Raw genomic sequence first — 22,629 nt, 5'->3', positions numbered from 1 at the left:
GGAAAAACGAAAATAAATATTACAATGCAAATTTGCAAGAAAAGAGCATATGCATCAAAATAAACTATTTCCAGCAGTGCAATTTGAGTTCTAAGCCTGCCCTGTAAAGATTTCAGTGGTTCTATAATCAAGCAGAGTTAATGCTGCTTCCAGAGACAATATCGAGAGAATTGAGTGATTTAAAAGATAGATGCAAACAGGCATGAGAGAACACAGCTGACAGTGTATTCCACACCATTGTATATTCTTATTTTTGGGGGGTTTTATTGTTACACTGACACACTGACATTTTTCTTTTCTATGAAGAAGTTGAATATAAGCATCACTTATAGATGCAACAATTATTCATAAAAATTTGAATTGCAAGTGAGACCAAAACCAAATCTCAATGCATAATAATACCTTGTGGTTACATAAGTCTCACATATCTAATTCTTCTATGCCAAAACGCTCCATTGTTTTCATAAAAACAGTGAGAAACACAGCAGCAAACTGCACTGTGATATGAAAAAGTCGCCTTGAGGCGACTTTTGTTGTGATTTGGCGATATATAAATAAAATTGAATTGAAAAGCTGCTTTAATCACATTCACATACAGATCCTTGATCCTGGATTACCAAATGTGAGTCCACTCATGAAAATAGTCCCAAATGCACTAATCTGAGTTACATTTGCTAAATTGGAAAAGGGTCTTTTAGGAAATTACTGACCCTTTAAAAATTAGTCATGTATTTGTGAGACACTCACAGTAATTAGACATTATCATAAAAAATCAATAAATAGATGAATAAAAATAGTACTGACTTATTTACTGTGGGGAAAACAAACACACAATAAAACCAACAGATATGCAACATAAAGGATAACACTTTTGTTAATTGAGCCTGTGACCAAATAACTATATTTATTACCACTGGGTTATACCTGATACAGCATGACTCCCGATAAAAGGTTTAGCCCGAACAACTACTTCAGAGATTTCATAATGATAAAGAGGGCATAAGTTGAAACCCAGCTGCTGCCAGCCAGCTTTTATTCTCTTATATTTTATGCATCATGGGTGACTGTAGTTCAGGGGGTTGGGAAGCTCATCTTGTAACCGGAAGGTTGCCGGTTCGATCCCCAGCTCTGTCTGACTTGGTCGTTGTGTTCTTGGGCAAGACACTTCACCTATTGCCTACTGGTGTTGGGCCAGAGGGGCCGATGGTGCGATATGGCAGCCTTGCTTCTGTCAGTCTGCACCAGGGCAGCTGTGGTTGCAACTGTAGCTTGCCTCCACCAGTGTGTGAATGTGAGCGTGAATGAATTTGAGGGTCTTGAAAAGCGCTATATAAATGCAATCCATTATTATTATTATCATCATATGGCATTAAATACCACTATTCTATCAATGTGAGTCTTGATATGTACAAGGTGTTGTTTGGTGCCACACCAGATTTAAGCAGTAATGAAATGGTGTTTCACTTCCAGGCAGTCACAGTCACACACTTGTTAAAAACTCATCAGAATGCCAAGCGAAAAGAAGACCTCGCATATAACCGAAAGACACAGGAGGCACCTGACAAAGCAGCATTATAAAACACATGGATGAGAATCATAACATATCATTATGTCTTGACATCCACTACTGCCACAGCTGAGGTGTCAAAGGGGCCCAAAGGGCTCCGTGTATGTATCTTCACAACATGAGTGCTCCTGTCATAACATCCGTTTTTCATGAGTGTTGGACAAAGCAGCATCACAACAAGAGAAGAAGCAGTCACTCCTACGTGGATTCTGAACCCATCAAGTGTAAGAGGCTTCATCTCCTGGTAGTTTATCTCTGAAGACTCACACTGACTGCTCCTTCATGGTAGCTCAAGGGTCATTTTATCGTCTGGTTTATGCTATGTCTTTTTCCTCTGCAGCTCTGCCTGTCAAACACACCATGATCCGTTTGTCACTGCTCAGTTACAAAATTTCCTGTTGGCATCGTCACATTTTGACATCTGACCAGAAGTTCAATCTGCCTGAACAAACAAACACACACACACACACACACACACACACACACACACACACACACACACACACACACACACAGACATCCCAATTGAAACCCAGCTACCACGCATCAGTGATGGGCAGGTCAGCCGTGGCAACCGCAATGAAGGACAACATCATTAAGCTCGATATCAGCGGCAGCTAAAGCAAACAGCCTGTCCACTGTCATCAGGGTGATGCATTGGCAGTCCCCGCCAAGAGGACGCTTTAATTGTGTCCAAACACACATGGACATGTAAACACACACACCTCCCCAGATCACTGTGTGTGCTGTCGTGCTGGGTGCTTTGCAGAATAAACCTTTGTATTGTGTGAAGTTACTTGTTTTGTTTGTTTGTTTTTTATTTCATGCTAGTGAGCATTCAATCACAAACAATACATGTTGTCTGAGATCAATTCTCTGTTAACCTTGTATGGTGCTTGATTGAATGGAAACAACAGATGAGAGTATATTTGAATGTTCTCCATTTGTGACTTCCTTAATTTACAACTAAAAAACAATAATAAAAAACTTATCTATTAACCATTAACTCCAAATGTAGCTAATTGTGATATAAATGAAAGAAAAACCTGTATTATCTTTTTCTGGTTTTAACTAAGGCTCCTCTTTAGCCTTAACATCAATGACTCAATTTGCATAATGTGAATGTGAATATAAACAATAGTTGTTTTTTTTTACAGTAATTACATAAACAAACACAATTGTGTCTGAGAGTCAAATTGAGTCACCTACAAAATTGAGTCACCTACATCAATGACCTCCTGACCCAGTATGAACCTTCCAGATCCCTCAGGTCATCTGGATCCGGTCTTTTATCAGTTCCCAGAGTCAGAACCAGACACGGAGAAGCTGCATTCAGCTTTTATGCTCCTTATATCTGGAACAAACTCCCAGAAAGCCTCAGATCAGCTGAAACACTCAGTTTATTTAAATCCAGGTTGAAGACTCACCTGTTCTCAGCTGCATTTGAATAAAGCACCAAATCCACACTTTAAGCTTAAATTTCAAAACTTACATTTAACTACTGATTTTATCTACTGTTCTGATTTTATCTGTTTTGATCTTATATACTGTTGTTTGTTTGTTTGTTTGTTTGTTAATTAGTTAGTTAGTTTATTTGCTTGTTTTAATCAATTTTAAATCATGCTTTTTATTTGTTCTTGTTTCTAATGTCTCTGTAAAGCACTTTGAATCACCTTGTTGTTGAATTGTGCTATACAAATAAACTTGCCTTGCCTTGCCTTGCCTTAACCTAGTGGTGAGAAATTGCTACTTTACAGTGGGCATATCCATGGATATTCATGCAAATGGGTTATCATAAATAGCCTTCTCTGGGACTAAAATGAAAGCGAACTGAAGTGACTTTTTCAAGATTTAAAGAAAATGACTATGGTTTGAAATAGGTTTAGCCCTCCAGCTGTGTTCACCCCACCCCTCATTACTTTAGTGTTCCCAGTCTGATTTAACAGCACTCAAAATTCACTGTAGTATTTGAAGTTTATTCGTGTCTTAAATTGAATTCAGCAAGTTGTGTACTAAACAACAGCTACTGCATTTTGTCATTTTTGCACTTATGCACTTAAACATAACATGGAAGTATGCAACTGGAAATACAGCAATTGATTGTTTTCTGTTTTAGCTACATGGCAATACCTTACTAATTAAGTTGCCCTTACAACATAAACCTTATGAACATATACTAACCTGTTGCAGAATTACAATCATCTAAAAGGCCTGTGGTACATAGCCTATAGAGAGAGAGATGTCTGTGAAGGTACTCAGTCATCCAGGTCATCGTAGTCTAAAACCATCTTGACTTTTTCAAGTAACTTAAAGATGTCCAGACCCTTTTCTTTCCAGGCTCCTTCGATCAATAGAGATAGATTGTACAGTATTGTAGGGTTGTTAGGATTTTACTTTACATTCTAAACTAATTTAAAATGGTTAAATGGTATTTAAAAAAAGCACTGAGTACTGGTGTCCTCTCTGTTAGACATGATCAGAATACATCATTAAAGAGGTGAACATAGGATCCTGGTTAACTCAATCTCTTCGGTGCAAAGGAGGCTGACTAGTCTGAGCTCCTCACTCTGCCCTGAATCCATCATCATTACATGACAAGTACTTGTAGCCACTTGTATCCTTATACAAGAACGACATAATGGACTGTGAAGCCTTTTCTGTGTCTAAAATGTGTCTTTTTTTTTTTTTGCTAATAGAGCTCCATCCTGCTTTTCTCGTTACCTCCTCCCTTGTTTTCCGTTGGACCAACTTTGTGATCAGTTCACTTTCTTTCAAACGGAATTTTCTGATATGAGGTGAAGCTGAGGTTACGCCTACTCTCTGGTCAACCAAGCACTGTCTTGATATGTGAGCTTGAACATTTTTTTTTCACTCCTCAGTAATCAGTGAAGACAGTTTTTGTACAGTAAAATGTTTCATTAAAAGTTTTTTTCTCCACTTCTGGCGTAGCTACCCATATGGAAAAGAAATAGTAAAAACATATATGATTTACTCATGAAAGTGGCCACTTTCTCATTCCTTTCATATATTTTTTTAGTAAGCATACAAAACATACACGTTCCATTATATAATTTTTCAAGGGATCTTATATGTGTTTTCACTCTTGTATGCTTTTCATACAAGTTTCATACAAGACAGATAAAAACTTTATACGATTTATATATATCTTTTCCATATGGGTAACATTGTTGTGGACATTCCTTTCTTTGTTGTTAGTGTGTGGGTTACGCTGTTTGTGTCTGAGCAGCAAACAGATAAGGCCGAAAAGCTTCTTGAAGTTGACAATGAAACGTGTCTCAGTCATTTTGGTCTCTATTAAGGCATTTTGTATACACACAGTGCTCACAAATAACTAATTAAAAGGCCAAACTTCATGTCTGCACCTTACATCACAGAGCACTGGTTTGGAATTGAATTTTTGGTGAAAATATTGCCTCGATATGTTGTGCAAGAGCTTGGAACGTTTTTGGGAAAGAGTTAATTTGGAGATGTCTGGTTTCCAGCCCTTCACTGCTTCTTTCCCCACCATTCTGAGGGTTTGTTGGAGGAAGAGGACCTGCTCTCTTCAGTCAGCAGGTGTTTCAGGGGCCACCATGGCCCTGCTGCATTTCTGTATTTTTAACATGTAGGCCACTGCACCCTTTCAGTCTGATGACTAGTGAGCCTGCCCCACTGTGATTTAGCACACAAGGCTTTGTGCAACCAGGGGAAGGGGGGTGGGGGCTTAGCCTACTTTATCAATGTTAATTTCAAAACCTAAACTGCTCAGTCAGCTGATTCAAGTGGTGGCCTCAGAGTTGTGTTCTCCCAGCGTTCCTCCTTAGCTGGCCTCCTTTTTCCTGCCACCTCAGCAGTCTGGTTGCCTGCAGACAGGAGTGCCCTCGCCACTCGCTGAAACATCTCTGTGAAGCTCAGGAAACACTTTGGAAGTCAGCAGGCCACAACATTTTTTCCACTTCCTGTGGTGGTGATTGACAGGCGCTGGACGCAGCAGACCACAAAATGTTCTCCAGTTTTTGTTTTTTTATGTCAATGTCGGCGGTTTGTTTCAGAGTTGCCGTTGTCAGGTGGCAGAGCAGAACTGATGACTGCAGCCGGACAGAAACATCCATCGCTGTTGCTCCCCAGGAGGTGATTTGTTTTCTAGTGCTGGAGGGTTATTGACAGGAACAGCTACAGGAGGGAGCGCTGAGCACCCACACACACCCCCTCAGAGGAGGAACATAACACAGATCATTTCATATTACAGATGAAAAATATTCCTCCCCGTGGGAAACAGTACAGAATGAAACTAATGAAGTATTGCCTCAAATGCTCCATTTAGGAGAGGGGGGCTGACTTCATCATCATCCTTAGGGCTGAGGGACACTCAGAAAACCCATTATGGATTATGGATTTTTTTTTTTACCAGTCTATACATTTGACACAATGAGTTCTTGTCTGCTTCACATTCATCTTTAATACAAACAACCAGTGGAGCAGTCCAGTGGTTCAAGCATATACCAGTATAAGCTCAAAAGTTACACAAAAGTTGTGCATTCAAGAGAAAGTTTGTATTTATGTATGATAAGTAATCATGTGCAGCGTGATGATGTGTGTGGCCTCAGGAAATACAAAGATGCATTTATTATTTCAATATCTTTCAGGTTTTCTACTAATATATTATTATAATTACAGAAATATAATTGAGTAGTGTCGTATTTTTCTAATAAAACGAAATGCAGTACTTTTTTGGCCACATAGAAAGTTTGAATACATTTCAAATATTGTAGATATTTGTGTAAGGAATTATTTGGGGGGTTAAATCACCCCCATTATTATGTGTGAAATGGAAAGTTAAGATGTGGTAGTGTCTTTATTATGAAGTTCCCTGGATTCATTTTCAGGAACAGTGTGTGCTGCTTTATTTTAGCATTACTGAACCTAAAATGTTCAGTTATCTACATAATGAGACATTTTGAAAAGTATCAGAAAGGCACACATGCTTCCTGAGATTTCACTCATTTCACAAAGCCCACTAACATAACCTGAGAGTCACAACATTTGAATAAATAAGTACATAATATAACACAATAGGAAAATAATTTTTGGAGTAGGAATCCGGTTGTTCAGTCTGACGTCACTAGCTGTGTCTGGGTCTAAACTCCGCTGCAGGTCCATATGTCAAACGATCACTATGGCATTACTGAGAGTTGAAAAACTGTCTAAAGTCTTTCATCTTTAATAAAATGATCAGCGTTCTGCTCTACCAGGTGTAACAATTGAGTTTAACATCCAGGCATCCATGAAAACGGAATTTATGACATTTAACGGAGTTAGAATTTAGCAGGGAGTTAGCTCGCTAGCTTCTATCTAAATACAATATAGCATGTCCTGACTGCGGGGTTTTGGAAACAAATTCAAACGTACAGCTCTGTTATCACTTCCAGCATAAATGAAGACAGAAAACTAAACAGCAGTGACGTTTGTAGGGTTACTGAAGTTGGGCTAGCTGGTATATAATGATGCAGAGGTGGGACCAAGTCATTGTTTTGCAAGTCTCAAGTAAGTCTCAAGTCTTTATCCTCAAGTCTCAAGTCAAGTCTCAAGTAATGTCAGGCAAGTCAGAGTCGAGTCTCAAGTCACTGGTGTAAAAGTCCAAGTAAAGTCACAAGTCTGAAATTTTGAATTTCAAGTCCTTTCGAGTCTTTAAAAAAATGAAAAAAGAATGTTGCAGTTATATGCTAAATGTAAATATTAGACCATGTAATTTTTAAATCTGTGTTTTTCTCAACACATGACAAAATAGTGAACTTAGAAAATATACACAAATTGTCAAAGTCAAGTCAAAGTCAACTTTATTTGTCGATTCTGCCACATGTACAGGACATACAGAGAATAGAAATTGCGTTACTCTCAATCCCTAGATAAATAGCAAATGAACATTTAAATATATTTAAATATAAAAGTGATTAAAAATGCAAGTAAAATAATTAAAAAGTAAAAATTTAAATAAATACAATTTTACATATAACAAGAAAGCTATACAATATACAATATACAATATAATGGGTAAATTGTGAAATTGCACCTCTTTAAAATGCAGCTCAATTAAACTTAGCTCCAAGAATAATTTTCACCGACAGTTCTGAGATAAGCCGCATGTTATTCTTGGATGCGGTTGTAGGACCAGCTTTAAAATCGCATGACAAAAATATCATACACATTAAAAAAAACTGCATCACCAACGTAGCCTGGACAACATTTGCTAGTTAGATGAAGTCAACTATCTCATCGTAGCATATTTATATGCATATTTATAATTATACGGTTCTTGGAGTGAGTGCATACACTCATGAAAGTTTAGTAACTTCAGGTCACTGCAACAAGCCCAGGTACAGTTTACCGACGGATGGGTACAGGACCTTGAAATGCACCGTGTAGAAAGTAAAGACCATCGTACGTATCATAAGTTTACCAGTCTCACAAATCGTCGTCATAAATACACATTCGTTAACCGTTTATTAATAGGACCTTTGAGCTCAACGATAATTAATTAGCAGTGGAAATAATTTCTGGTACCCATCACAGAAATGTAGCAGTGACAATAATACTGTATGCTGTAATCGTACTGGGCAATTGGTGATACAAAAAAACTGTTTTATCCTGTGAATAAAAGTATATGTTTTTGTCAATGTACCATAATAACAGAAGCGAAACACAATATTGTGTCAGGACAATTCACTATTTATGCACAATAAACAAAGAAGCATAGCGCGACAATTTCTGTTCAGCGTCAGACTTGCTTGTAACCTATATCACCAATTATGTTATGAAAATGACGTATTAACTACAACAGCAGACTGACCTTTGTGGAAATGCTTGGAGCAGACTAACATGTGAGCTGGAGTGTTCTGGGACGTTATATTTGATCTTTGAATGGCTGCAATCCAGGCCACCCGTCGCCTCTTTGTTACTTCGGAAACATGGCTTGAACAATTTCTCTTAAACGTCGTAATCCGATAACAACCGATCTCTTTACCCGTCGGCTTCCCGTGGCTGTCATGTGACCGGCTATTGCAGTTAATAATACAACGGCTTCTTGACATTTTTGTGTTTCTTTTTATCGCTGTGTGACTGATTTCAATTAAAAGCCTGCGTGCGCTAGTACCTCTTGCCACGAGTTCCCAGAATTCTTTGTGGTTCTACCCCTGAATGACATCACATTTTCAATCTCTATATAATATGTATGTTAAATTTTATATTTGGGGTAAAATATCAAGTCTTTTCAAGTAAACCGGTTCAAGTCCAATTCAAGTCCCAGGTCATTGGTGTAAAAGTCCAAGTCAAGTCACAAGTCTTACAACATTTTTTCAAGTCAAGTCTAAAGTCATAAAATTAATGACTCGAGTCTGACTCGAGTCCAAGTCATGTGACTCGAGTCCACACCTCTGTAATGATGTGCTACGTGACCGCTCGATAAAAGTTAACGTGAGTGTTCTTGGTGGTCAGGAACAAATGTAATCACATGGCAGGATGCTGTAAAAGGACCAAACTTCAGCCAGGAAAACAACTGAGATAATCCATCCATAATACGAAGTTAGTCATTCATATACTGCTGCATGGGCTGGGCTGTAGTTACATCCTAAGGTTTTAAAAACTGAGCTTAAATAAATGATTAGCGGTAATAAAAGCCGAGGGAGGTCAACAGGGATCACTGACTGTTTTAGGAGCTTTTTGAGATCAAATAGAAGAAAATGCATAACATTAAACATGTTAACAACACAAAAGCCATATTAAACGCAGACAACTTTAGACCCGGAAGTAGGATTCGTCGCATCATCACTGAACAACCGGATAAGTAACAGCAGGGCAGTGTAACAGGAAGTGATGCTGAGAGCAAGTGAATGAATAAAATCTGCCAAAGTGATAACACAGAAATGGATGTATGATTACAACCCACCGCGTGCCTGTAAAAATCACAGAGAAGCTCCTTTAGCGCTTTTCTCTCATTTGAGAGAAAAGTTATAAACATACTATACTAAGATGCTATCAGTCAGTTAATTTATGCATGTTAGTTTTCATTTATCCACCTTACACACAATAATGAGCTGCAAAACTCAAAGCTACACAGTGAAGACAAGAGTTCCACCTGTTTCTGTGTGGAGTGCACTGTAACAAGTTACTTTTAGATGTGATATTGTTCCAAACTGACTTTAAGCTGTAATTGTTATTTGCTGTGTTTAGTGTCTGCTGGCTGCAATCAACTCGAGTTTAAATCTAAAGCTATGCAAAAACCAACGCTGGTTTGCTTAAAGCACGAGGTCAAGTAGATGAGTTTGTTGGCCAGCAATAGTTTTTGACTCTACTGTTTAAAATCCTCCAACAGAACCAACCCTCTTCTGGTTCACAACCAAACTGTTTTCTGTGATTCAACCAAAACAACTGGAAGACATTTGCAACCAGAGGACTGGCCCCCTGCTGACCATTAAAGAGAATGCAGTTCTAAGACAAAGCAGTACTCACTGTTGTGGTTTTAGGTCAGTACTACCTGGTTACTTTGCACTGGCTGCCACTTTCCCATGAATACAGCATCCTTTTCTCCTCCAATCAGCATTGTCTTAGCTGCAGATCTACAGACCAGAACTAACAGAGTCCATCACCCTTCAGGAGAGTCGTAATGATAATAATCATCCACACTGGGAGCCACTTCACTATTCTCCCTCGCTGGTCCACGGTCATCAGCTTTGTATCGTTTCCCTTTAAGCAATTCCCATTTCACCCATACACTTAGCACAGATGTACATGAAGGGCACAGAGAAAGACTGCGAGAGAGAGAACCAGGAAGAAAGGGAGACTTCTTTTGAAGCATAAACTTGTCAGCAGAGTCACTGGTGGCTTCATTGCCATCTCGTAACAGCGAGTCACTGGGGTCTGTTGTAGACTTCAGGTGACATCAACCGACTCTCTGGTGGAGGCGAGTTGTAGGCAGTTGACTGCTCACTCCGATTTGCCCGTTTGTTCAGCAGGAAGCCAGAAAGAGGTTTCCCAACATCAGAGGGTTTTCATCAGAGCAGAAGAAGTTCCAAGACTGGCTGGAATCACTTTTAACAAGAGAAGCACATTTTTTTTTTGTGGTGGATTTTTCTTTCTGTGTCTTTGCTTATTTTTTGGAAATAGAAGATGTTGGAATGATGAGGCCCAGCAGTGCAGATTTTGTTCATTATGCTGGCTGGTGCTGAATCTGGTGCAGATATTTATACCAGTTAGTAAATGAAATTTTGATTTCTGAAATTTTCTCTGGTTTCATCAAACCATTTAAGCTTTGACAAGCACGAGAATACCGTATGATCAACATTCATGCTTCCCAGAGAATGATCACTTTTACCTTTTTTGGCTGAGGGCCATTAATGTTATCACGTGTGTTTATTTTGATTCTTTATTGAATTTTTTTATTTTATTTTCTTTCTATGTGAGACAGTGTTCAGGCTGTTTTGCATTAGTCTGGCAAATGTATTCAACTATGAAAAAGAGCTGATAGCCATCAAAACAAAAACAAATTGCAGTGCATTCGGTGTTTCAAAGTGCTGAAAGGGATTTTAATAAAACATCTGAGACATTAGCATGGTTCATCCATCCAGACTGCCATTATGCTATGTTCTGCTAGCTTTTGTTTCCTTGTTAACCTGGAATGGAGTTGAAACAAAGGCACTGGCAGCGGTATTGCTTATAAATACAGATATTTATCAATACTCCCACTGAAGCTATTCTGTTTTGGTGTGAAATTAATAGTCGCTATGGTTACTTTTGACACAAACTCAACAGTTATGTTTTCCCATCTTTGCTTGTTAATGTGTGTCTCGAGCCAGGGGCTGCAGTCCTCCTACATTTCAAAATATTGACAATCATGAGCAAGAAAAAAAAAGTAGTTATGCTCACTTGACAGGATAGATAACACCAAGTTAAAACTAAGTTAAGAGGCTAAGTTGAGACTTCAGATACTTGGTGCCTGCAGGTATCACTATTAGAGAGCAAGAGCTGGAAATTTGAAGATAATGTGGGAAACAGCAGCCTGACTGCATACTGAGAGCTGTTTTTTTTCTTGTTCTCAGTGTAGGAGGAGCTGGAAAGAACATTTCATACATGTCCAAGCTTAAAAAGCACTGTTTTAAAGGACTCTTATTAGCTTTTTACCTGTAAACCTTGTGACAGTAAAAACTCTATTGAAAGGTGCTTTGCTGTCCCCTTATGTGCGTGTGTGGATGTGTGTGTGTGTGTAAATGATACATTTGTAGCCAAAGGATACAAAACCATAAAAGAATAACTTTATTGTTGCTACGGTGATCTGTATAATTGTTCTTATGAAACCTGTTGCATTGTTCGGTCAGCTGATAGAGCATCTGCAGTCTGAATTGCTGTTTTTCATTTCACTTCTTGTAGCAACAACATAACATGAGTCTATTTTTCTTTCGCCAGCAAAGAAATATAAAAGTCCCATCGCAGCTGCTGGATGTTTATTTATGTTACTTTACTTCCAGCTTGAAGTGACTCTTTGCTTTGAATAAAGGATTAGCTGTATTTTTAAAGCCACAGGCTTTTGTTTCACTGTCTTCTGTCTTTCTTTACATTCACTTCAGCACTATAAGATTAGAACTATTAAAAACTCAAAAGGACCTTGAATTATGAACATCTGTAGGAAGGGCAGATGTTCAATAACTGTTTTTTTCACAGTCTCGTAACAGAAAACCCATCATATCTGACCCTTGACCCTGAACTCAGCTATAGAAATATTCCCTGCTGTGCTGATGTATTTATCGCCACACTCTGATGATATTATCGCTTCTGGATGCTTGGGGGCCAACTCAATCACTTTTAATTACTCGCACAAGCAGACGGCAAGCGTCAACAAGTCCCATCACCGCCACCACTGCTTCTCCACAACTTGTCAATAAATCCCAACAGTGAATCCAGCTCCCTTTTTTTTTCCTCACTGCAAGTGGATAGCGCAGCACCGACTTTTCTCCTGTTGGCAAACACGCTTTACACTCAGAGGATTTACAGCTGATCAGCACCTCTACACCCTCCAAATGCTAAATTCTCTGAACACGTTCCTCGCCATCGCCCCCAGAGGCTCGTCTTGTCATTTTCATCTTTTCTGGGATTGTAATGGAGTGGAGAGGCCCAGGTGACTGCAGATGTTTTTCCTCAGCCGTTGTCTGCTAATTAGACTGAGAAGTTATTAATTAAATTAAGAACCGAAGTGCTGATTGGCCGTCCCAGGATTTAACTCTCAGCGGACATCACACCTCATCTGGCACATCGATGAACTTGACAAAATGGAGCTTGAGTGGGTGTGTATGTGTGTGATTCTAGTTATTGGGACTGTTGAGTGCAGTCGCTGTTGCCAAGTCATGTGACATTACCTGCAACAGCTTCCTTTCAATGGGGAACAGAGAGAGAATAAAACAGCCTCTATGAGTTTTTGAAGAGCATTGAAGTGTGTGTTGTTGAGGATGACCTTTGAATGTGTGGCTGCAGGCGGGAGAGTGGGGTGGTGGGGTGCATTATACAGAGGCTGGTTGGCAGGGCTGTGACACTTACTCGGAAAATAAAGAAATGTTAGGGCCGGTGCAGTGGCATGGCTTCAGGGATGGCGATGATGCTCCATCTGTCTGTCTGTCTGTCTGTCTGTCTGTCTGCTGGTCGGTCAGTTTGTACGCCGCTCAGTCCAGACTCGGTTATCTCAACAGGCACACTGAATGGACTGCAAACACATTTGAAGATTCCCAGATGAAGCACTCCGGTGACTTTAGTGATTGGCTGACTTTCCCTCTATCTCACTTGGAGGGATTACAATGAAATTTGGCATTGACATTCATGATCCTCAAAGGCTGGCCTTTGATGATCTGGCATCGTCATCATTAGGTCAGTGTAACATTTCAGACTGAGGTCCCACATGCAGGGCTCATACAGTTGGTGAGGCAAACAAAGGTAAGCCTGCAGGTTAAAGCCAGATCCAACAGAGACACTGAATACACTGCTAAGCCAACAGACAGGAAACAGGGGTAAGGTTAACTATATATACACTAAACAGCTGATTAAAGAATCTGATGCAGGTGGAACCATAGAGAGTAAACGTGGCTGTAATGGTGACATCATCCATTTGGGTTTGGAATCCACCTTTTATCATATTATTTTTGTGAAGTTACCTCTTATAGATGAGAGCTTGGTTGGAAAGCTGCGTTCATAATCTCTAAGTGTGCTGAGTAATGGACTAAAACAGCACCAGAATATCACTCAACAGCACTGAAGCACAGGCGTATTGGTTGGTCTGCCCCACACAGCAAACCATAATTAGTCAGATAATCCATTAAAAATGCTCCAAAAAGGCACCAACAGCACAACTGCCCACAGATGCCACAGCCACTTTTGCTCAAGGCTGGAAAAAAAGATTTTTAATGGTATAAAAATTGGTCTTTAAAAAAAAAAAAAAAAAAGAAGAGCTTATCAGGAAAACACACTTTTGGAGTCAGCCGTATGTGGTGCATAAAGCGACTCGATTTTTGGCTGCTTCTGTGTTGGCTTCAGTTGCAGCTCCAGAGGTTTCCCCTTGGGTGAAACTAATTGTGATGGGCCAGGCAATCAAAAATACAGCAAAAGGACAGAGACACAAATGGTGGTTAAGTTTAACTGAGAACAAAAAACAGGCAACCAAACAGAAGGAGATAGTGAAGGATGCGAGGTGGCACACGGCACCAAAAAAAGGAAGAAACCAGAACATGAACAAAAACCCAGAACCGTCAGTTTTTCATGATAAGTGGTCTTAAACCTACACAGACACCTGTGTTTTCAGTCTCTGATTTTATCCTGAACAGCCTGTATTGTCTAAGACAGACAGTTTAAAAAAGCCACCACTTTGCTAACAGCTACACTCAATACTCTGTGTCCTCTGCATCTCACGACAGTTTGGGAAATAGTCACAACCTCTACTGTATTGATTTGTGTTTCTGGACACAAACACAATATTTTATACGCCTAATGACATACTGACTTTGTGGTTATTAATTAAGGGTTATTAATAATATGTGAGTACATGTATTCAAAGGGCATCACAAAGCAGAACACTTTGGATTTTATTTTGCTTAAAACTTGAATTTTATTCATACTGTTGAAGGAGCTGGGAGTATTTTGTTGGTAGAAAATATCTGAGTACATTCACCATCTCTGTATTACTTTAATGATATACAATTTAATTTTTTTAACAGATTCTACAAGTGCTCCTGGACACATTTTGTTAAAGATGCAGCGTAAATGTTGTTAAAAATATTTAACAATATTTAAACTATCAATTACTTACATTCTCCACAGCTACCTAGGTGTCTCACAGTCAACTTTACATATTCAACACAAAGCATTAATGTTAATGGTTAAGAACAAATAAATAAACTAATAAATACATGTTGTAAAAAGGAAAAAGCAACAAGCTCTTGATGTGCTGACTTCAGGGCACAATATCAGCAAAACCAAACAGGTGAACCAATTTATTTAAAAGCACACAAAAACAGGCCTTTTGAACAAAGAACACAACAAGCTTATTTTCGATGTGTGTGTTGTTTGATGTTTCATCCGGCTGAAAGTCAAATAGCCGTCTATACAAAAGCTGGCGGTAAACACAACAGAGCTGCCACTGCTGCTCTGTGAATAATGGGGAAAGGAAAAGCAGCAAATCCTGTTTGTACCGGTGACATTGGACTAACAGGTAGTTTGTCAAGAGACGCTACCTGGAATTTCTCCCCACACAGAGACCGGGGGTCTTTCAAAGTCACCACATTTGCAGAAAATTTAGCTTATTTGGGCAGCTCTTGGAAAGAGGAGCACTGTCGCACAGCTAAAGGTTCTTGCCTATTTGCAGTCATTCAGACTGAGTCGTCTACCTGCCGCAGAGCAGAGCCGGTCACGGCAAAGCCTTTCCAGTGTTCTCGACTCCCTAAATTCCCTTCATGACAAACACTTTTCCGTAAAAGCTTGCTCTCTGGAGAGTCTCTCATCTGCAATGACAGACTAAGTGAACTCTGACCCCATCGTCTCTCGACATGCTCCCAGTCATTGTGTCTTAAGTGCTTTCCACCGACAGCAACAGGTGGGTTTGTTAAAAACGTCTAACCATGGACCGAGGAACTGATCGCTCACTGGCTTTCTGTTCTGAAGCATTTCTTACTGCTTACTGTGACTCTGAGCTGTTAATATTCACATCACGCTTCCATCAGTCTGATATGAGTAAAGGATGCATTATATTTTGTACAACCTTCCCTGCAGTGATGACAGTAAAACTGCAGCATCATGTAAATGTATCTGAGGACAAATAACTGAAATGAAGTCAGTGTGGCTTATCTGTGAGCTTTTCACTTTGACAGCCCTGTTTCACTTCAGCTTTGACCGGCCAATCTCTCAGCAACATCCACCTGCTGCAGTTAGCAAACCATACACCCCAGGAGCAGAAAACCAGCACGAAACAGATCATTTATTTATAATATGCTGTATTATATTTTATGTTGGCTTATTGAAGCAACTATGCATCGCCAGTAATAGATCATACCGTTCTGTGCAGCCTGTGCTTGGCATACCACCTTTTGATTAGTAAGAGCTCGTTCAAGAACTTTTTGTGGCAGACAAACCACATTTTTTCAGATCTCTCACTGCCATTGTTTAAATAGATCTACAGTTATGTACCATACACTCAGAACCAGGGAAGAGCCACAACTGGCATATTCTTCAAGCAACCAGACCCTGATCTACCACATGTGCAAACATCTGGAAACTGACCAAAGTAAAAATACATACCGTATTTTCACGACCATAAGGCGCACTTAAAAGTCTTAGATTTTCTTCAAAAAGTACGGCGCGCCCTATAGCGCAGTGCGCCCTGTGTGTTGTAAGGAGGATGTAGTAGAGAACACCATGAGAACGCTAAAGGGTGAAGTGTGGGCGCAACCCTGAAAATGGCAACGAGACACGCTTATGAAGCACAGTTTAAACTGAAGGCCATCAGCTACGCGGAGGAACATGGAAATCGAGCAGCGGCGAGAGAATTTAAGATTAACGAATCGATGGTTCGCAAATGGAGGAAGCTGGAAAACAAGCTCCGGCAGGTCAAGAAAACGCAGCTGAGTTTCCGCAGACATAAGGCGAGGTGGCCCGAGTTGGAGGAAAGACTCGAGCGGTGGATCATCGAGCAAAGAACGAGCGGGAGAAGCGTTTCGACGGTCACCATTCGGCTAAAAGCAGTTTCACTTTCACTTTTTATGAAACGGCGCCATTTTTCCATCCGGACCAGGACTACGGTAGCGCAGCAACTTCCAGCGGATTATAAGGAAAAGCTGGCCATCTTCCGCTCCTACTGCAGCAAACACATCGGCGACAAAAACATCCAGCCCAGCCACATCACAAACATGGACGAGGTCCCGCTCACTTTTGACATCCCGGTGAGTCACACTGTGGAGAAGAAGGGGACCAGCACGGTAGCGATACGCACAACGGGGCACGAAAAGTCTTCTTTTACTGTTGTGCTTGACTGCCATGCTAATGGACAGAAGCTGCCGCCTATGGTGATTTTTAAGAGAAAGACTTTGCCTAAAGAGAAGTTTCCAGCAGGAATCATCATTAAGGCAAATGAAAAGGGCTGGATGGATGAGGAAATGATGAAAGAGTGGCTGAGGGAGGTGTATGTAAGGAGACCAGGTGGTTTTTTCCACGCATCACCATCGCTCTTAATCTGTGACTCTATGCGTGCCCATCTCACAGCCGATGTGAAAAAACTAATGAAACAAATGAACTGTGAGCTTGCTGTCATTCCGGGAGGCCTGACAAAGGAACTCCAACCGCTGGACATCGGTGTGAACCGCCCGTTCAAAGTAAGGCTGCGAGCGGCCTGGGAGCGATGGATGACCGGTGGAGACCACAGTTTCACTAAGAGTGGAAGGCAGCGCCGGGCGAGTTACGCCACAATTTGCAAATGGATTGTAGATGCTTGGGCTAACATGTCTGCTGGCACTGTTGTTCGAGCTTTCGCAAAAGCCGGCATCATTTCCGAGGAGCCGCACGGCACGGAAAGTGACTCTGACAGTGAAGAAAGTGAACCTGGCATGTTTGATGGAGATTTAGCGCAGCTGTTCAATTCAGACACAGAGGATGAGGACTTCGATGGGTTTGATTGATGATAAAAATGTGAGTACCAAACTTTGTTTTGCTCCTGCTTTATTGTTAAATATGCACACTTGTATGCTTGTGTGTTGTTGATGATGACGATTACTGGTAATAAAAATGTGAGTAAGGTACCGAACTCAGGTTTGCTCCCGCTTTATTTTTAAATACGCATACGGTACTTGTATGCGCCCTATGGTCCAGTGCGCCTTATGTGTGTGTTAAATACAGTAAGGGCACACATAACTGAGACTGCGCCTTTTAGCACAGTGCGCCTTATGGTCGTGAAAATACGGTAGTATAAATTTGCATTTCCTTAGTCACCAGGATGGACAGGAATAGAAGTGAGTACATGAGGGATAGCTCAGCTTGAACTGAAGGAGGAAATGCAGAGGAGGATGCTGACATAGGCAGATGATCAGTAGTGTTGAACAAGCCAGTCGCTACGTCTTCTTCTTCAGACCAACCTCAAAAAAGAAACTCCATCACCAACTGTCGTGTTTCAGCTGTGAAACTGCAGCAACGCGGAGACCTGCCACACACGGATATGAACCCTGGCGGCAGTGGAGCACTTTGGAGGGCGACCTTGCACGCTTTACAAAAATTCAGAGCAAAAGTCTTAATTGAGCCTAAGGCAGCAGTGCTAATCACCACAACGCTGCTCCAGTTGATCAATCAATTGGTTTTGAGTCACACTCTTCACGCAACAAAACAACAACTGAGACGTAGGAAAATACAACAAAAACAACTACTACTAGTACTACTAATTATTATTATTATTGACACTAAAAAACAACTTGTAACAGGTTTTTATCAGCAACAATGTCAGTCAAGATCCTGCTACTCTTGAATCATAAGTGCTCATGCTTCAGAAATCATGCTGTATAGCTTCACTGTTTGCACACTGACATTTTCAAATTGCCCGTTAGAATAAAGATTCAGAATATAAAATCAGCCTGACCTAAGAATTAAACGCTCTGAACATTTCTTGACAACTGTTTTATAATTGCCTGTCAGCGTGAGTCTGCCCAGACTGATTGATCAGTTATGATGCGGCTGATCCCTTTGGACTAATGTTACATTTTTGGCTGTTGTTCAGACTCTATTTCAGAAAGTGAATTGTGATCTGAACATAAAAGAAATGCATACACATAAATCCTGAACACACACACACGTTTACAGCAACACAGCTACTATTAATCACAAAACACAGCCATCATGCCAAGACATAAAGACATCAGGTACTTGGAAACATGCCCAGTCTCTGCGTTTTTTTCTTTTTTTTGAAAGGACAACCTGCCTGGATCTGCTCCCATTTTGTTTCCCCTCCCCGTCCTGTCTTATCTTGAACATGTTGTAGTTAGGAAAAAAAAAAGAGGGGAAAATTATGACAAGGTTGAATCGCTCTGGAATAGCTTGAATGAACGAGCGACAGACTTTCAGAAGGAAAAGAGTCCGACAAGCTCAGAGGACACATTCCTTTCATGCAACCAGAGACAGCTTTAGTTTTCCATTCTGCAGCAGTGAAATGACGAAGACGTGGGTTCACCTAATCACCTCCATGTGCATCAAATTAACCCTCCCCCCTCAATTCTGCCTCCACAGGATTGAGTTCCTGGGAGGGAGGGGGGACCGTTGACCTTTCCACCTTCTCTCAGGTGAGAAAAAGGAGGGATTTTCTTTCTTTTTGGCCTCCTTTCGTCTCTTTCATCACCTCGGTTGTAATTAGCCTGAGCTGAGATTTTTTTTCCCTTTTGTCGGCTCCCTGAAAGGTGGATAAGCGTCCTTTGTGCCTCCTCACACCTTTTATATTTCCTTTTAACAAGCTTTTTCTTTTTCAGAGAAGAAACTCCAAGCCAGTCGCCGTCTCAGAGGGAGGCTGATAACCAAAAGGGAGTTTCTACTTCTCTCTTTTGCTGGCGTCTTTATCTCCCAGGACACAATTAGCTGCTCTATCGCTCATCTCCATGCTGCTCCGTGCTTCTCTCTTTTCCTGTCTCTTTTTCCTTTTTTTGCATTTATAAGCTGCCATCCTTTGCTGCAGCTCACTCTTAAAAAGTTAAAAGCAGTTTTGGTCGGCTGTAGAGAAAACACAACTCTGTGTGAAGAGATAAAATGGTCTCCAACTGCTTTGTTCAAAACAGAAACAGCAGCATCCTGAATTTTATCCACCAAAAAAAAAATATGCCACAAAAGCACAAAGACAAAAGTTCGCTCTTTTATTTATAATTTGTTCCCAAGTTTTGAGCCTCTTTTCATATGTACTTTTTTAGAACATTTCCTCACCTGATGCAGTCACATCATATGAGAACTAATAAAATCCTGCCACATTCCACACTTCATCGATTTCTTTTTCCTTTTTAACCTTGTGTGACGTGGCTTTGCATCAGCCCTGTTACATAAGAACAACAAATGGTATACTTACAGGTAGAATGAAGGTGGAGGTTTATTCTGTTTGCCAGTATGAAAATGTATATTGCAATCAAAATGTATTCACTCATAGTGCTGCAGGAATGACTACCCCAAAATTACTGGGGATTTACTCTTCCGAGGCAAATCTACGCTGTAGCTACCTCATAACCCCAAACCCTAATCCGTAACCTGATGTGCACCCTCAGAGAAATGCAACTACATGTCATGTCAATGCAAACCACAGGTATTGTGATTGGCCTAGTCAGGACCGCGATTCATTCATCCTGCTGCTCTCTACCTTTGTCTGCATCATCTGAGAATAAGAGAAAATATTTATACCATCAGTATCAGGACAGCTGGCACTGCATATGAAACACCAGGACACGACCACACAGTAATTTACACACAACACAATAAAACATACCTACTTAGACTTAGTTTGGTGCATTGGGCTGCAGATCTCTGTCAGGATAATCGATCAGCTGCGGCTGCTTCTGCCCCATCCCAGGCAATGTGTAAGGCTTGTAAATCATTAGTGAAAGTCCTCCGCCATGTTGTATGGTGGCGGCCTGGTTTGCGTCATCTGTGGGGTGGGTTCTACGTGATGGCGATCTTGGGCAGTTGGCATAGAATGTCACCTCCAAAGCACACACGCCACTCAGTCACAATGTCCAGCAGTGGACTTCTTCATTGGTGACATGGTCCCGGTAAGACACCCTCAGGATCTGTCTTAGCCATCGCTGTTGGGCCACATTGAGTCTTTTTTTCCACATCTCACAAGCGTAGCTCTCGGTAGGTATAACGATGGTGTTGAGCATACCAATTTTCGTCGCCAGATTGATCTTTGGGTTCGACCAGATCAGCTGGAGCCGCTGGAAGACTGAACCCGCAATCCGACGCACAACATTATGATCAGCATCTCTGTTGCTTGCAAGGATACTACCCAGGTAGGTGAATTGGTTCACCTCCTCCAGTGGTTGCTGTCCTACCATAACGGGATCCTGTGCTGTCAAGAAACCAATCCTCATGATCTTGGTCTTGTTCCCACTGATCAGCAAGCCCACTTTGGCCCACTTACCCACACAACAACCAACCATAGATGTCAGCAGTGATGTCAGGCACTTACACTGGTGATGTTGTAGGCTCCACAAAGATTGAACAAACCAAGTCTAAATCAGGCCTTAGTGTTTTACGCTTCGGTTCTCCTCAGAGTCAGCTGTTTTCCAATGCCTGAAAAAGTTCTGGCATTTTGTATTTTTCTATGTCACGATTTACTTCCTCCTTATTGTATGACGTTAGAGAGCAAGACAGAATGAGCTAACACCTACACTGCCCAAAATTAGGTCATGAGGAGTTCATGGGCTGAAGTGCATGTTGAGCCACAGCTCAACTTACTGCTCTAATGATTTATTGCCTTGTCAATACAATTCATCATGCCATAACTATTTTCTGTTATACTACAATGAAATATTACTTATCTGTTAATCAACTGGAGGCAGTGTGACTGTGTGGATGGACCTGGACAAGTGGTTAGCTATCAGGATGATCTTGGGAAGCTCCTTGCAGTTTCTCTGAGTTTAGTGGATCAGTGCAGTTTGTGAAAGATTGCAGAGATGAATCTGCGAAAGGCTCAGAAAGCACAAACTGTTGTCTGTCATGAGTTTTCTCGTTCTCTCTCGCTCCTTCTCTGCAGTTTTTACATTTGTCAAAAAAAGTTTGTCTGGTCCCGCTCAGCATTTTCATTCATGGCTCAGAGCAGGTCGCTATGTTTTATTGTACTGTGAAGTGTTCTGGTGTAGAAGTGTTCTGGCTGTCAGCTGTCTGTATATATGTACGTACACACATGCATACTGTTGTTCCACATGATTCAGTTTTTGTTGTTTGGTTATGAATTCTGGCTGTTTGTGTCCTTCTATCTTTTGCTTGTTTGTTATTTGTTCCAAACTCAAGATTTGAAAATCAGATCTTTTGATAGCAGAGCAATATGTGTGATCTTTGGCCTCTCCGTTTATTCTGTTTCATCTTTTCTTTAACGATGTAAACAAACATTGAGCCCGATGCTCTTCACTCCATCTGCAGCATGAGCGTAAAGCGGCAATTAAAACTAAAGCCGCGAAGTTGAACCCTGGTCCACGCAGATTAAGACAACATGATGAGCCTGAATGTGCATTAGAAAACATCAATAATATATTAAACTGTTAGCAGAGCAGTCTGTGAATGAAACTAACTGCAAAAACAGTTTTAACTCTCCTTTAACAAGCCCCGTCTCCTGTGGATTTGCTCAACCAAGGCTTATTTGCAATATAGATTTCATGCTCACAATTTAATGCAGAAGCTTCATATGTGAAGTTCATACAAATCAGAACACACAAATAGCTCTGGGTTATGTTTGCATGATTCAGGCTATTTATGATCTCTATATTTATATTAAATCATTAACTGGAACAGAATTTCCTTTTTTTTTTCTTTTT

The sequence above is a fragment of the Astatotilapia calliptera genome, chromosome 2 (genome assembly GCF_900246225.1).
Source record: "Astatotilapia calliptera chromosome 2, fAstCal1.2, whole genome shotgun sequence".
NCBI lineage: Eukaryota > Metazoa > Chordata > Actinopteri > Cichliformes > Cichlidae > Astatotilapia > Astatotilapia calliptera.
This window is presented reverse-complemented; position numbering follows the sequence as displayed.